General features: G+C 43.1%; 1 protein-coding gene across 1 annotated transcript in view; it reads left to right on the top strand.

The window, feature by feature from the left end:
* GLUD1 (glutamate dehydrogenase 1) overlaps window positions 1-14852 on the top strand; it is a 59077-nt gene that overhangs the window by 946 nt on the left and 43279 nt on the right. The window lies entirely within an intron of this gene.

Consider the following 14852-nt stretch of genomic DNA (forward strand, 5'->3'; position numbering starts at 1 on the left):
ACCTTTTACAAAAAGTAGGAGTGTATTTTTATGTCCCATTCATACACAGCCAATGCTGCACCCAACAAACAAGTTATTACAGTGGACTGAAACAGGAGAGAGAACTTTACTATAGTAGCAAAGGAGGGAAGGGTAGCTGTTGGCGAGGACTGTTTACCGAGGCCCAGAAGTAGGGAAAGCTCCCACATGCTTTTAGCTCCCATATAATTCCTCCTTAGTTATCAGTAGCTCCAAATACTGCCAACAATATATTCACTGTAAGGGAAAAAAATGATTCCCTTTTATAGTGCACTGCTAGGACTATACTCTGAAGGGAGTTTTTTTTTCCCATTCCTCAGCTAGTTGTGGCTCCCTACAAAAAACAGGAAATATGTGCACAGCCAACATTGCAGTTTTAAAAGCAAGACTATATGCCCAATACAACGTATCCAGCAGTGCCAACCCTACAGCACCTCAGAGGCTGGTGGGGAGCTCCTGGCCACTGACACCTCTCCCCTCCCCCCCCCGCCCCCATCACCACACACATCTCTGTATCCTCTGCAAGAGAGGTCATCTCTCAGCTCTGTCCTAACCTAGCCATATGCCTGTCAAAACAAGCAGCATTGTCATTGGTCCAGCGCTGAACATGTTCACTGTTCAAATAACAGGAGATGGGTTTGGGGGAGGAAGGAGGAGAAAGAGCTGTTGTCTGAAGATTAAAGTAATACAAATTAGGGATGTGGAAGTGTAACCATGTTAACTGATGAGTCAGTCAGTGCCGGGGAAGGAGCGGGGGAGCCAGCTTGAATGCCAGCTCCCCATGTGCACAGGTTGCATTTTCGTATGTTTACTTGATTAAATGCATTTTAATACCCCTAATATAAATATAATTTATTCCTTATGGATGTGTCATATTTGATCTAGGCTGAACACTGGTAATTTAGCAATTGGGAGGCCAGATTAATAGCATACAGTTGCAACTGATAGTTTATCAGATCACTTCAATTACCTGAAATCCTATTTAAACAGAGCACAGAGATGGGACTTGTACACTTGCTATGCATCAGATAGCTGGAGAACTAGACCTACTATGCAGAGTTAGTTACAATAAACTAGGATGGGGATCTGGATCATCAAGGACTAAGACAGAAAGAAACCCTGGTTAAAAGAAATCCATTTCCATTGTAGGAAAGGAATGAGATGATACTGTTTTTTTACATTGATGCTATTCCATTATCCTGCTTTGAGTGCTTTAACTTTTATGAGCCTCTGTCTAGTATATGTATGATACTTCAAGGATGGCAGGTCTCCCTCCGCTACTCCTAGTTTTCAGTTCTCATCCAATCTCTGCCTCTCTTACCTCGTAACTTTCACATGCCGCATCTAATGAAATGGACTTGATACTTTACTGTTTCATTGCTGCTTGTAGTACAGGCAGTCCCCGGGTTATGTACAAGATAGGGACTGTAGGTTTGTTCTTAAGTTGAATCTGTATGTAAGTCGGAACTGGCATCCAGATTCAGCCGCTGCTGAAACTGACCAGCGGCTGACTACAGGAAGCCCAGGCAGAGTTGCTCTGCCCCGGGCTTCCTGGAGTCAGCGCTGGTCAGTTTCAGCAGCGGCTGACTTGAGGACGCCTGGGGCAGAGCAGCTTGGGTGCTGCTGGGTTGGTCCAGTAGCGCCCAGAGCGGCGCTACGGGACCAACCGGCAGCGCCCCAGCTGCTGTACCACAGGCGTCCGGAGCAAAGCGGCGGAGCACAGGGGCAGCGGGACAGCCCAGACGTGCTGCGGCTGTTCTGCTGCCGGCGTCCTCAGAGGCTTTGCTCCCCGTCTCCCTGGTCTGCTGGTCTCCAGCAGACCAGGGAGACGCGGAGCAAACCCCGTTCATAACTGCGGATCCGACATAAGTCAGATCTGCGTAACTCGGAGACTGCCTGTAGTCGATGCAAAAATGCATCAACTATTCAATTAATCAGTTAGTCGATATTTAACATCCTTAATCTAAGTGTATGAAAGCAGAGTTCAAAGATTAACATTGCAAACTGGTTTGCTCATATTTTGAGCGATGATGAAAGGAAGGGTTGTGTTGTAGAGCAAAATGGGAACCTTTCCTATTTCAAGATTTAAAAAAAAAAATCTTCTGTACTAAATAAATGCATCTCCAAATAAACATACTTGTGCAGGTGTTTATTTTTTTTAATGTAAAGTACTGTTAGTAACTGGACAGAAATAACTAGCATAAGCAATGTACATTCAACTTCATTATCATGGGGCTATTCTTGTAAAATCCCAGTTAATCAGTTAACCGGTTAAATGTTAGATTGACCTAACATTTAACCAGTTAACTAAGGTGGGATCTGGACTGGGGACCACTCCAGTCTGGCTGATGGTGCTCCCGGCCTTTCCCTGTGACTGGCTCTCCTGGCTCCCAGCTGCTGTTGGCTCCTAACTTCCAGCCCTTGCCTTTGGGGTACCCAGGCTCCCCGCAGACAGGGGCTGCTCTGGACAAGAGCAACCCCTTTCTGTGGCAGGGCCCCTGCAGGGCTGGAGCAGCCCCCTGCTTGCAGCAGGCAGGGAGCTGCTTCAACACCTGCTGGTTACTGGTTAACTGGAACTGGTAAGCATTACACGTTTAAGGTGATGCTTACCAGTGAACCTTTCACACGCACCCCTAATCTCTCTCTCTCTCTCTGTACGTGCGTGTATGAGAAATTTCTGGCCATGCAGCAGAATGATATCATCAGGCTCAAAAGGGGGGTTGACAAGCGTAGTGAGCAGGGGCACAGCCCCTTGAGTAGTAATCTAATTTTGGCTTTACATCTTTAAGTGTAACTGAGAAAAATCTAGGTGTTATGAGGCACTAAGGTGAAAAATCAGAACTGTTATTTAAAAGGATCAGTATTTAATATTGTTTAAAAGTTACGGACAAACGGTTCTCAGATCTTGTGCCTAATACATGTTGTTCCAAAAGATCAGGATTCTTTTGCATTTGTTGCCATTGCCTTAATATAAATTCCATAAATCATTCATGGTGACTTTTTAAATACATAAAGGCAGTACGGAACAGCGTACTGTCACCTCTTTTCCCAGCACACAGAAGAGAAATGGCATTTCCCCTGTGTGTACCGGCTCTTGGGTTGGCTCTGCTCCTAATGGAAGCCTGCTCGAGATGTGTGGCGTTTTTTTCCAGCTCCCAGCCTGGCATTTTGGTCCTTAAAGAGGCCAAGACCACATTTTGGATCCCAGCATGGCGTTTTGTTTTGTTCCACAAGTGTCTTCCTCTCTCCCCCCCCCCCCCCCCTTTTTTTTCTCTTAACTTTGCCCCGGAGTACCGGCACCTTTTTTCTTACCCAAAAAACCCCCACTGCATAAAGGCATTAAAAACAGTTTCATACTCAGATTAGTTTATTTTAATACAGTTGCTTAAACTAAAATAGAATATCCTAGATATCTGTTGGATTCAGTAGTTATGCCATAGCACTGTCAAACTTTTTGTTACCTCAAAGTTTTCAATTTATAAATATATTTTTATAAATATAATTTATAAAAATCTGAGACTTATAGAAGTGTTTTCATAATTTTGAAGTGGGCTTTGCTCATGCGTCCCTACAGTATTTGCAACTCAATATAATGCTAAGTCTTTCTTCCAAAAATGCAGCTGACTTGGACATGTCCAATCAATGAAATGTAAACAGTAAGCAACATAAATAAGATTTTTTTTACTACGTCTCGATTCAGTGGTGGAAGTTGTTGGTAATGTAAACATGTTTAGTGACTTTTTTTTTTTTGTTTGAAAGTCTTAAGAACTGTTGATCTGATATATCTGAATACCAACTACCAACAGCACACCCCACAAAATAATAGTTCAGGGAAGGAGCAGCCACCTTTAGTGGTAGGTAAAGGAAGTGTTTTGACCCGTGTCCGAAAAACAGGCAATTTATAAGTACAAGCAGTTATTATTAGAAAGAATTCAAGAGTATTTGAAGTGAAATGTTTTGCTCAAGCATTGATGGCACTTCTATTAGAGAATAAGTAGTGAAGAGGGTACTAATTTACACACTTTAAAACATATGGAATCCAGCAAGATAAATCTTTCTTTAGATTTTTTTGTGCCTCTCTATAAATTCTAGGAACACTTTAAAAACTGCCATTAAATTGCTAAGTTAGCTGTTCATTGAAATATTCTGCTTGAGAGAGCCTAGATCATTCTTTGATAAATCTTACACATTCCAGTTTCTAGAAATTACTTTTTTGATAATAAAGAAAGTTAAATGACCCAGTAGGAAGAATAAGACTTCTACAAATTCTCAGAGAAGTAATGTTGCTTTTTTCCTCGTTTTTTGTGATACAGTATAGCTTTTCGAGTTTGTTAATATTACCCAAAATTCAACTTTTTTGAAAGCTGGAGAGATTCATTTGGTAGCTAAAATGTTACTAAGAATCATTTCTCCCTTTCTTTGCTTACATAGTGACTTGTATGCTATGGGGTGGAGTTAACAAGAAACCACAGCTGCTGTTGCTCATCATAGAGAGAGCTGTCTAGAGAACTAAAACAATCCAAGTGGGGACAGAAAATGGGGGGTAGCAGACCACAGTTGACTTGAAGGCAAAGTAGACTAGACTAGCTGTTTTCTAACTAAAATCTATAATTTTATTTAACAAACTAAAATTGTTTAACTGATAGTTGAGCTGGGACAAAACTGTTAATCTTTTTTGTATGAGCCAGTTGAGATCAGTTGTTTAACCACAGGTCAATTTCCTAGGGTTAATGGGGCTTAAAAGCTTATGGCCAGCAAAGTCATTTTTTTATATTAACAGCTACTTGGTAGTAAAGACTGGATTCACTGATGTTTAAAGGGCCTCCTGTACAGTGGGTGTAAAATGGTACTCTTTGAAAACCTGTTTATGGTAGCTGTTTAGGAGTCCCCCCTCAGTGAATCCAAATTGACCTTTGTTGTGAAACAGCTTGTTCCCTGTCCCATCTGGCGGTCTTAAATCATCTAAAATGATGCAACAAGAATTTGTTTTAGTTTGTTTGCTAAGGTTTCCATATACATTTTGGATCTCTGGTCAGATTGTAAACAATCTTGTGATTGAGATTTTCAAAACACTGATTAAATGAAATGTGACAAGACATTGATCAAATATCTTATTGTAAAGAGAGATGAATGGCTCAAATCATTGCTCCTACAACTTGTGGGTGATGAATCTGCATTTCTTTGTGGAACAGCGTGACTGATTGTGAAAGGGAACTTACTTCTGCTGAGTATTTCAAATCTCTACCTGTTCTGTTTTCTATTCTTTTGGATAGTAGATTTCACAGTCCCTCCTGTCCTGTATCTGCGTGAGAATGTGTTTCTGAATGCAATAACTCATTCCTCTACAGTTATCTTCCCCAATCTACTGTTATCCTCTTCCTCCAGCAAGGCTTTTATCATATCTTTTCAGGATTATACTAATTTCTGTAAAGGATTGTCTATGCTGGCATCCTAAATTGGTGCTACTGTGATTGATACAATAAGCTGATGTCCGAGTGCTCTCCTATTGAGTTCAGTACTTATCTTCTGCCCCTTGGAGAGGTGAAGTCAGTAGTAGAGTGTCTATAACCAACACAGCATGGTATAGACATTGCATTAGATTGATGGAAGCTGTGTCACTCAGGATAACATTTTTTCACAGTCCTCTATGATGTAACTTACATTGACTTAAGAACAGTGTAGATTAGGCTGTAGATGCAGGTTTGTACATTAAAACACAGATTTAACAGGGAGGGTTAAAATTGCATTAGGTTGATGTAAGCTATGTCACCCAGGTGGATGCTTTTTCAAGAGAAATGCTGTAATTAAAACAGGAGTTAATTTAGGAAATTCCTATTGTATATGGAAGATCAGATTATATACGGCAAGAAGGAAGCACTGATTATCTATGTGTGTGTGTGTATATATGTAAATTTTACTACTTTAACTCTATCCACAGAATTTGAGTGGTACAAGCCCACCCCTCATTATATTGATGTAAAAGGTGCCTCTACCAGTATATCTTATTCATAGATGGGAAGGAGAATAAGTTGTCTTACGATACCTATAACAAGCTTTCTCTAAGGGACGACAGAGTGATGTTATCACATCACTCTGCATCCTGCAGCCCCTCCTCCTTCAGCTACCTGGCCTCCTCCCCTTCTCCTCTCTGCTGCTAACTCCATAATGAGGTTGGCACATTATGGATCATGAGAGATCTAAATATGGCTCTTTGGTGAGCACAGGGAGCACATCCCCTCAGTATTGATAAAAGACATTTATATCAGTAGAACAGTGGTTCTCTTCAAGTCACTGGGGCCTGATTAAATGCATCCTAGAATACTGAAAGAGCTGATAGAGAAGGTATCTGAGCCTTTAGTTATCTTTGAAAAGTCATGGGATTTGAGAGATACACCAGAAGACTGGAAAATGGGCAAATATTGTGCCCATCTATAAAGAGGGAAATAAGAACAACTAAGAAAACTACAGACCAGTAAGTTTAACTTCTGTGCTAGGGAAGATAATGGAGCAAATAATTAAGGAATCCATCTGCAAACATCTGTAAGATAATAAGTAGATAAGTATTAGCCAGCATGGATTTGTAGAGAACAAATCATGTCAAGCCAATCGGATAGCTTTCTTTGATAGAATATCCCTCCTGGATAAGGGAGAAGAGGTGGACATGATATTCCTAGACTCTAGTAAAGCATTTGATATGGTATCATGTAAACAAGGGAAATACAATCTAGATGGGGCTACTATAAGGTGGGTGAATAACTAGATAACTGCTCTCCAAGAATAGTTATTAATGGTTACCAGTCATGATGGAAGAGCGTTAACAAGTAGGGTTCCACAGGAGACTATTTTGGTACCAGTACTATTCAGTGTCTTCATGGATGATTTAGATACTGGCATACAGAGTACCCTTATTATGTTGACTGTGATACCATGCTGGGAGGGGTTGCAAGTGCTTTGGAGGATGGGGTCATAATTCAAAATGATTTGGACAAACTGGAGAAATGGTCTGAGGTAAATAGGATAAAGTTTAATAAGGACAAGTGCAAAGTACTCCACAGTTTCTCTCACACAAAATGGGAAATGACTGTCTAGTAAGGAATACTACAGAAAGGGATCATAGTGGACCACAAGCTAAATATGAGTCAGTGTTGGCACTCTTGCAATAAAAGCAAACATGACTCTGGGATGCATTAACAAGTGTTGTGAGCAAGACACGAGAAGTATTTCTTCTTCTCTACTCTGTGCTGATTAGACCTCAACTGGAGTATTGTGTCTGGGCTTATCGATTAGTTGACTGTAGGCTAAAATATCCAGAGATTTTTCCTAACCTTAACTAACCACTTCAGCAATTGACTAATCCCTAGGAATAAGAAGGCGCTTGTTCCTTTTTTAAAGTTGTTTAATGTACTTTATTCTGGTCTCTTTCCTGGTGGATAATTTAGAACCCAAGAATGAGAGTGAATGGTTGAATTTACTTATTCCAATGTAAGTTACTTTGCATTTGGCAACAATGAATATTACCCGCTCACTTAGCTTTATTAGAATATCTGCAAATGTGCCACTTCACTGTTCATCTCCATCTCCAGCTGATTAATAACATTAAGCATGAGTCCTGGTATGGAACCCTTGGTGCACCCCTTGGTTAACTTTCACATATGAAAAAATGACCACACCTTCTGAAAAGGCCTATGATCATGTTGGAGCAGGTAGTTACACGTTCTATTCCTAGTGTCACACACAAAAATGGGGGGGGGGGGTTATGGTACTTTTATTTATACAATTTAATGTTAATAAATCCATAACCAAACCAACTAACCTCTTCCCTTCTGAACTTTCCAAACTTAACTCATGTGTAAATATTACCAGGAAATCACATGTGTAAAATAAGTATCTATAGCAGAACTAGTTTGTCACCAAAGCTGGTTTAAACTGATCATTGCAGAATCAAAAGATCTGTTCCTAATGTGTGATTATAATGTATTTGCTGTAGCTCCTGTTAGTACCAGGTGTGATCAAGGGCCCTATTGTGATAAGTACTCTTAGTCCCTGCCCAGAAAAAGCTTTTCTGATACTTGTACATTTTGCAATATCAAGGCGCACAGAACAACTACATTTTTGTAAAAAGGATAAATAATAATCTTTTAAAATGCCAGAACTATGTATCCCCTTCCAATCTTGATTCCCTCTGGTGGGTTTTTTTTTTTTTAAGAGGTGAAACTCAAAATAGAAAACAAAACCCTAAACTGTACATAAATTGATTCAAACCAGCAGATGTAAAGATGCTTCCAAGCTCTTACTCAGACTTCCTGAGTTCTGTAAGAGGCTTAATTAAGTGAGAGCAGTCACTGGGATGTTTTGTTATGAAGTGTTACTATGGTGACTAGAGAACCTTTATTTTCTGATTAAATGGAAGGAATGCTTTATATTCTGTGGATGTTAGACTACGTAATATAGAGTGTATTCTGTGGGTAACTAAACTAAAAAGGTCTTGAAACATTCTGAATCTATCAACTTTCCAATACATAAATTTTAGTAAGCATCTCGAAGTTCTCATTATGCCTAGAAATCTAACTTGTATCTGAAACGTGGTGCTTCTGTCGTGTCTAAAAATAACATACTTTCAGTTTCTTTCAGAAGCCAAGGCAATATATGCCTAACATTAGCATCTTTACACATTCAGATCTTGGATTAGAAGCTAGGTTGACTTTATTTTTCACTTAAAAAAAAAAAAAAGATCAAGGTCTTTCATGGGGTTTATGCTAGTACCTATTTTACAGTTCTCTGCATTTCTGGAATTCCTATTTGAACTGGTTATGCTTCATCCTGTTGCAATACATCTGGAGCACCACTGATGACTTCCCTCAATGGTATATGATAGAATCCAAAAGATGTTCTTAATTGTTATAAATAGCTTCTAATTGGATGCATTCTTTAACAAAAATCGTATCTGAACTGATTCAGTACTAGTAAAGAGAAGAAATTCAGATCTAAAGCTTCCATATACCGTTTATCGGTATCCAAACATTTCAGGAAACTACTCTTTAGTCAAACAAAAGCTTTGGGCTTAGAGAGGTAACAGGGTGAAAATGTAATGGCTTGCAATCTGTAGATCAGACTAGTGATCCCTTGTGGCATTAGTATCCATGAATGAATCATTCATGAGCAGTGGTGCAAGTAAAATCTATTTATCGGTATGGGGAAGGAGAACACCAGCTTGGGGAGGGGAATGCAACACATGACTTTTCCATGTGACTCTGCCCTGCCTCCAACCCGTGTGATGCTCTGTCCATCCCCTCCTTGTGATCCATCCAATGGAGGAGAAGGGGTGAGGAGAGGAGAAGAATCCCCAGCTCTGCCCTTCCATGGAGCTGTCTCAATCCCTACAGTAGGATAGGGCTATCGGAACAGGGTTGGGAGCAGTACAGCTGTGGGAAGAGCTGCTGGTTTTCTGCTCCTTTTTGTGATGCCTTTCCCAGCAGTGAAAGGAGCAGAACTCCCAGCCCTAATCCCTGCCTTTTCACAGAGCTGCCCCCTGGGTGGGGCAGCAGGGAAAGGAGCAGAAAGCCAGCAGCACTTTCAGCAGCTGTACTGCCCCTAGCTCTACAGAGATACAGCTCCGTGGAAGGGCAGTGAACTGGGCTGGGGGCTGTACAGTTGCTCCTGAGAAGAGATGTGGAGCAGCCAGCTCCTTCTGTCATTCTCGTATGCAGTGCCAGCTAAAAATAACTTGCTGGGACAGCGTTCTGGAGCGTCCTGGCCTCCTTGCAGTACTCTCCATGACACTTGCAGTATGATACTTCAATGCAATGGAGTGAGATGCACAAGTCTGACTTTATCAAACATTAAAAATACGTTCTAGGGATTGACCAGTGTGTGATAAGATTTAGGCCTTAATATGTCCAACTATAAAGTCTTCTCTCACTTCCATTTTAGCATATACGAAGGGGGGGGGAGGACTACATTTTTTTTTTTTTTCAGATAAAAAAATTACTGAGGTTCTGTCTTGCTATATTCAGAGGGCTAACTGTTGAGTACACATTCAATTTTGATGGCTTTAGATGATTGTCGTGATTATACTTTCACACACTATCCTGTGGAATTAATTTCTTGTACCAATGTACTTGGCATTATTGAAACTTCCTGTATTCTGTTCTTCTGTCTAAAAAATTCTAGACTGACAGACTGAGATAAGTGAGGGTATGTCTACACTACAGTGTTATTTCAAAATATCTTATTTCGAAGTAGCTTATTTCGAAATAAGGCATCTATTCACAAAATGCATTTCAAAATAGCATTTTGCTATTTTGAAATAGCACGTCCACACTGAGTAGACTCTGAATCGCATTTAAGGTCGGCCAGAACCAGTTCCAGCAGGGCACCAAGTCAGGACTTACTGTGTGGGGCTGCTGCCTGAGGCTATCTGAGGTCTGGGCTTAAAGGGACCCCCTGGACAGCCAGTTCTCAGGTTTTCCTACTTGCTTGCCTACCTTGATGAGGGACAGCAAAGCATTTTGTCTCTGCGTGCTCTGGTTGCCCTCACTCGGGACACTACAGCACTCTGCAACATGGAGCCAAAGCTGCCTCTAGGCACTCTGGTGCTTCTCTTGGACGTGTTGCTGTGAGCACTTTCTGCAGGCTGCCATCGGGGGGGCTGTCAGTATCTAGGAGGCCCTGCAAGAGTGCTCCTCAGGGTGGAAACTCTAAGAGCCTCCCTGGTCTGCTCCATTGGGGGCTTGTGCCTCATTTCTCCCTCACATCCTTCCACGTACCCCTCCCTAGCCTCCCTTCCTGATGTCAAATAAAATACACATTTTCAAAAATATAAACTGTTTATTTAACTAAACCTGGGGGGTGGGTATGAAACTCTGGGGAGACTGGGGAAAGGAGGTGGGAGAGAGGAGAAGAGGGTGGGAAAGGGGAGGGGAAGCTCAGGGCTCGGGGTGGGGGTCTTGCTGGGCCAACTGTCTCCCAGCACAGCAGGTGTGAGGGCCTCGGCGTCCCTGGGGGGATGGGGAGGAGGGGTGTGAAGGTTGAGGCGGGAGGGGGAGGAGGAGCGGGAGCTGGGGAGGCAACAGGCACGGGAGCGGCACGAGGCAGCACGCTCTGCCCCAGGGTCTGCAGATGGGCACAGATGGCACAAACCTGGGCAAGCAGCTCCTGCCGGAACTCCCGTTCGTCCTGCACCCGCTGCTCCATGGTGCGGTGCAGGGCTCACAGGACCCCCAGGTGCTGGTCTCAGTACCCCTCCAGTGTTGCGGTGGACCTGCTGAGCCCTCGGGTGCAGGAGGGTGTACCGGGTGGGGTGCTACGCTGTTGCGGCTGTGGAGAAAGGGGAGAAGTGGTCAGTTCTCCTTGGGGACACGGTGGATGAAGCCCAGCCCCCCCACAAGGTGAGGATGACCATGCCTTGCACCATCAGAGCCACTGTACTTGCACAGAGGCCATGGTCAGAATGTCCGGCTATCCCTGGGAGTGGGAGCTGCCCCGAGACTGCACCCAGGCCTCTGTGCTGTGTATAGTGCGGCCGAGGTGGGGGGAGATGTCTCCTGCCTCTGTGTAGAGGAGGCTTGTGAAGGGAGGGCATCCTGCTGTGTCCTGCCCTGGGGTGAGGAGCATGTCAGGTCTCTTCTTACACACACAGACGTGCCTGTGTGGCAGGCAGATGGAGCCACCTGCCTGGGGATGGCACGGCACATGCTCGTACGTGCACAGGTTGCTGCGTGATCCGTGGAAAGCAAGGCCCACAAGCGCAGTCCCTGGTCTCACCCCCCCCCCACCCCAACCCGGGAAGGGAACAGTGATGGGCACTTACATGGTGTGGCCTCCCCGGATGACCCTAGTGACTCCGCTGCTGGGACAGCTCGGGGGTCCAGCCACCATGGCACCCTCTGTGGCAGCTCCTCCTCTGCACCCTGGTCAGGGCCCTCCGGTCCTGGATTGCTGCCCCCTGGGGTGGCATGGACCATCATGATGCTGTCCAGGGCATCAAAGTAGGGGTAGGTGTCTGCTCCTGCTGAGGAGCTGACCTGAGTGGCCCTGGCATATGCCTACCACAGCTCCTTGATCTTCATGCTCACCTGTTTTTATGTGCGCATATGGCCTTTGGTGGCCATGGTGCCAGCTATGCGTCCATGGACAGCAGCGTTCCTCCGTCTAGTGCGGAGATCGTGGACATTGGAGGCCTCCCCCCAAATCTCAATGAGGTCCATGATCTCTGCACTAGTTCAGGAGGGTGCCCGCCACCTCCAGCCCCTGGCTGGCTCTTGGGAGCTGGGGGACTGGGTGGGGGACAGCTGGCTGGCACTGGCTGCCTGTCTCTCTGGCCACTGGGTGAAGGGCAGCGACTGCTGGCAGGCCTGGTTCTGGCATACCGTGTGGCCAGAGTCTACCCCTTTAAGGGCTCCGGGCCTGGGGGAAAGGAGAAGAGTTTTCCTGGTTTGGCCCAGAATGGCCACCAGGGGAAACTGGAAAGGGCTGGAGGCCCCCTATTTCGGAATAAGTGTCTATACAGCGCTTATTTCGAATTTGGCATTATTCCTTGTAGAATGAGGTTTACCAAATTCGAAATAAGCACCCCGCTGTTTCGATTTTATTTCAAAATAGTGGTTTGCCTGTGTAGACGTTAGGAAAGTTAATTCGAAATAACGGCTGTTATTTCGAATTAACTTTGATGTGTAGACATACAGTAAAACACTACGTATGAAGGTATTTGGCAGTATGCTATTTACGGTCTTACTTTTCCCTTTTCTTTTGGGTGGTATGGGGTTTTCTGAGATATTGTTAAATGCTTCTGGAGTAATTTAATCTTTAGTTTCTCTAACAATTCTGTTTAAAGTTGATTTGGCCGACTGGATTGATCTTTCCTCTATTCTAATGCACTGCTGACAATAATGAAAATAGTATGTGTCCAGGTTTAAAAGCTGAGACCCTGCAGTGGGAATATCTTCCTCTGTTCATCAGCAATTAAATAGAAAAGTAAGCTGGAATTTGAAGCAACTCAAACAATGTAGAGAAAAGGAACAAGAGAACACTTTACTCAGTGTACTGTGGCTTAACTTCCTTTTTTTGGGTGTGGTGAGGAAAGAAAATCCTTCACTTATAAACAAAACTTTCTGGGCCTTTTCCAGTGGAAAGTATTTTCCATAGCTGTGAGTCATCTGCAATTTAAGCATTTCATTACAAATGATCACTTTGCCTAACTGTGAGGGGAAACGCTAACCATTTATGTAATGTGTTTTCAATGAAAGTCTAACAGTCTTTTTTTTTTTTTTTTTTTTTTTTTTTTTAAATTCACCGTCAGACAAAGAAAAATCCTATGCATTTACCAAGGAAAGCATTTAGTCCTATAACTCTTGGACTCATTGAGAAGTGTGTTCGCATAGGAAGGCAGAAATTTGGCATCAAACTTTTGAGCTGCACTTAATTTCTTTGCAGACTTGGAATCTTTTCCAGTACATTCAGGAATGGCTTTCATTAGAAGCTCAGTTGTTTACTGTGGATAATGCTTTTCATGTCTGAGGACCTGGTTTTGTACTCCTCTTTGGATAATAGGAAATCTGTGGAGTCTTATTCTTGTTTCTAGAGTACAGTCCGTCCCTGCTACAAACCCACCCCACACAGTTGGAACAATTTACAGCCTTTGCTTAAGAATCTTAGGACTAGGGTAGAGAATCATTTTAGGTTAGTATGTATAGAGCTGTGGGGGAAACTTTCATAGTAGTTATTTTTGGTTGTAACTGGGGATGTGAGTGTAACCAATTAACGGTTTAACCAATAAGCTGATGTTGATCAGTTAACTGTGTCCGTTAAACTCAGCTGGCGTCTGAGGAGTCAGCTTTGCTGCAGTAGGATAACAAAGCCTTCCCGGGAGATGGCGTGCAGTGGCTGCCTGCTCCGCTTCTGGGGAGGAGGCTTCGCTGCTGCAGCAAAACCTCTTTCCTGGGAGTCAGGTAAGCAAGGGAAGTCGCCTCTCCAGATCTGGGCTGGTGGCTCTGCTCCCAGGGAGGCTTCACTGCGTGCTCTGCAATATAAAGTTTATTGAAGCTGTATACTGCAGAGCATGCAGCGCGTAACCATGTAACTGCTGAGATTTTCAGTGGTTACTCGCTTACCTATTCAACTGACTTTGAACATCCCTACTTGCAACCTTGTACTGTTATCCCCTGGCTTTTGTGGGCACAAAGTTCACGTTTTAAACTGGAAATCTGAGTATCTAGATTTCTATTTATGAAAGGGTTGACTGACTAAAATACCTGGTTGCTATAGCAAAGTAGATAATTAATGCACTATGAAGCTGCCATATAAATTAAATGTTAAAAGATTTAAAAACCAGTTGTCACTGTCCTCAGCTTCAGTAATCAGAAACAAATAAGTTCTTAGACATCATTTATACTCCCAATTCTTGTGAAAGAAATTAGCTTCCACTTTGTTTTGAACTGCCTCTAAGTTGGAAAGGTACAAAATATTACAAATCTTTCAAATTTTACAGTCTTATGCATTACCCTTTTGCAAGGTCACTCTTCAAGATCTCTTATAAAAGTATTAATGCCCAGCGACAAATCACTTTACTTTGTATAAAGTAAATGAGTTGCAAAGCTTTAGGGTTAGAGGGATGCTGGCAAGCTTTAGCATTGTGTTGCTGAATGATTCATGTTGGAAGCTACCAACTCTTAAATGGTGAGCTTTGTTAATACAGAATTAAGGTTGCCCAGTGATAGCTCATGCCATTCCAGAATGCCCAGTTGAGCAAAATTCAAGCTTCTGAACACTAGGAAGTATGTGAAACCTTACCTCTGCCCCTACCCTCACCACAAGAGCAATAGCCACTGGGAATTATC

The sequence above is a fragment of the Pelodiscus sinensis genome, chromosome 8, assembly GCF_049634645.1.
Source record: "Pelodiscus sinensis isolate JC-2024 chromosome 8, ASM4963464v1, whole genome shotgun sequence".
In the NCBI taxonomy this organism is placed as follows: domain Eukaryota; kingdom Metazoa; phylum Chordata; order Testudines; family Trionychidae; genus Pelodiscus; species Pelodiscus sinensis.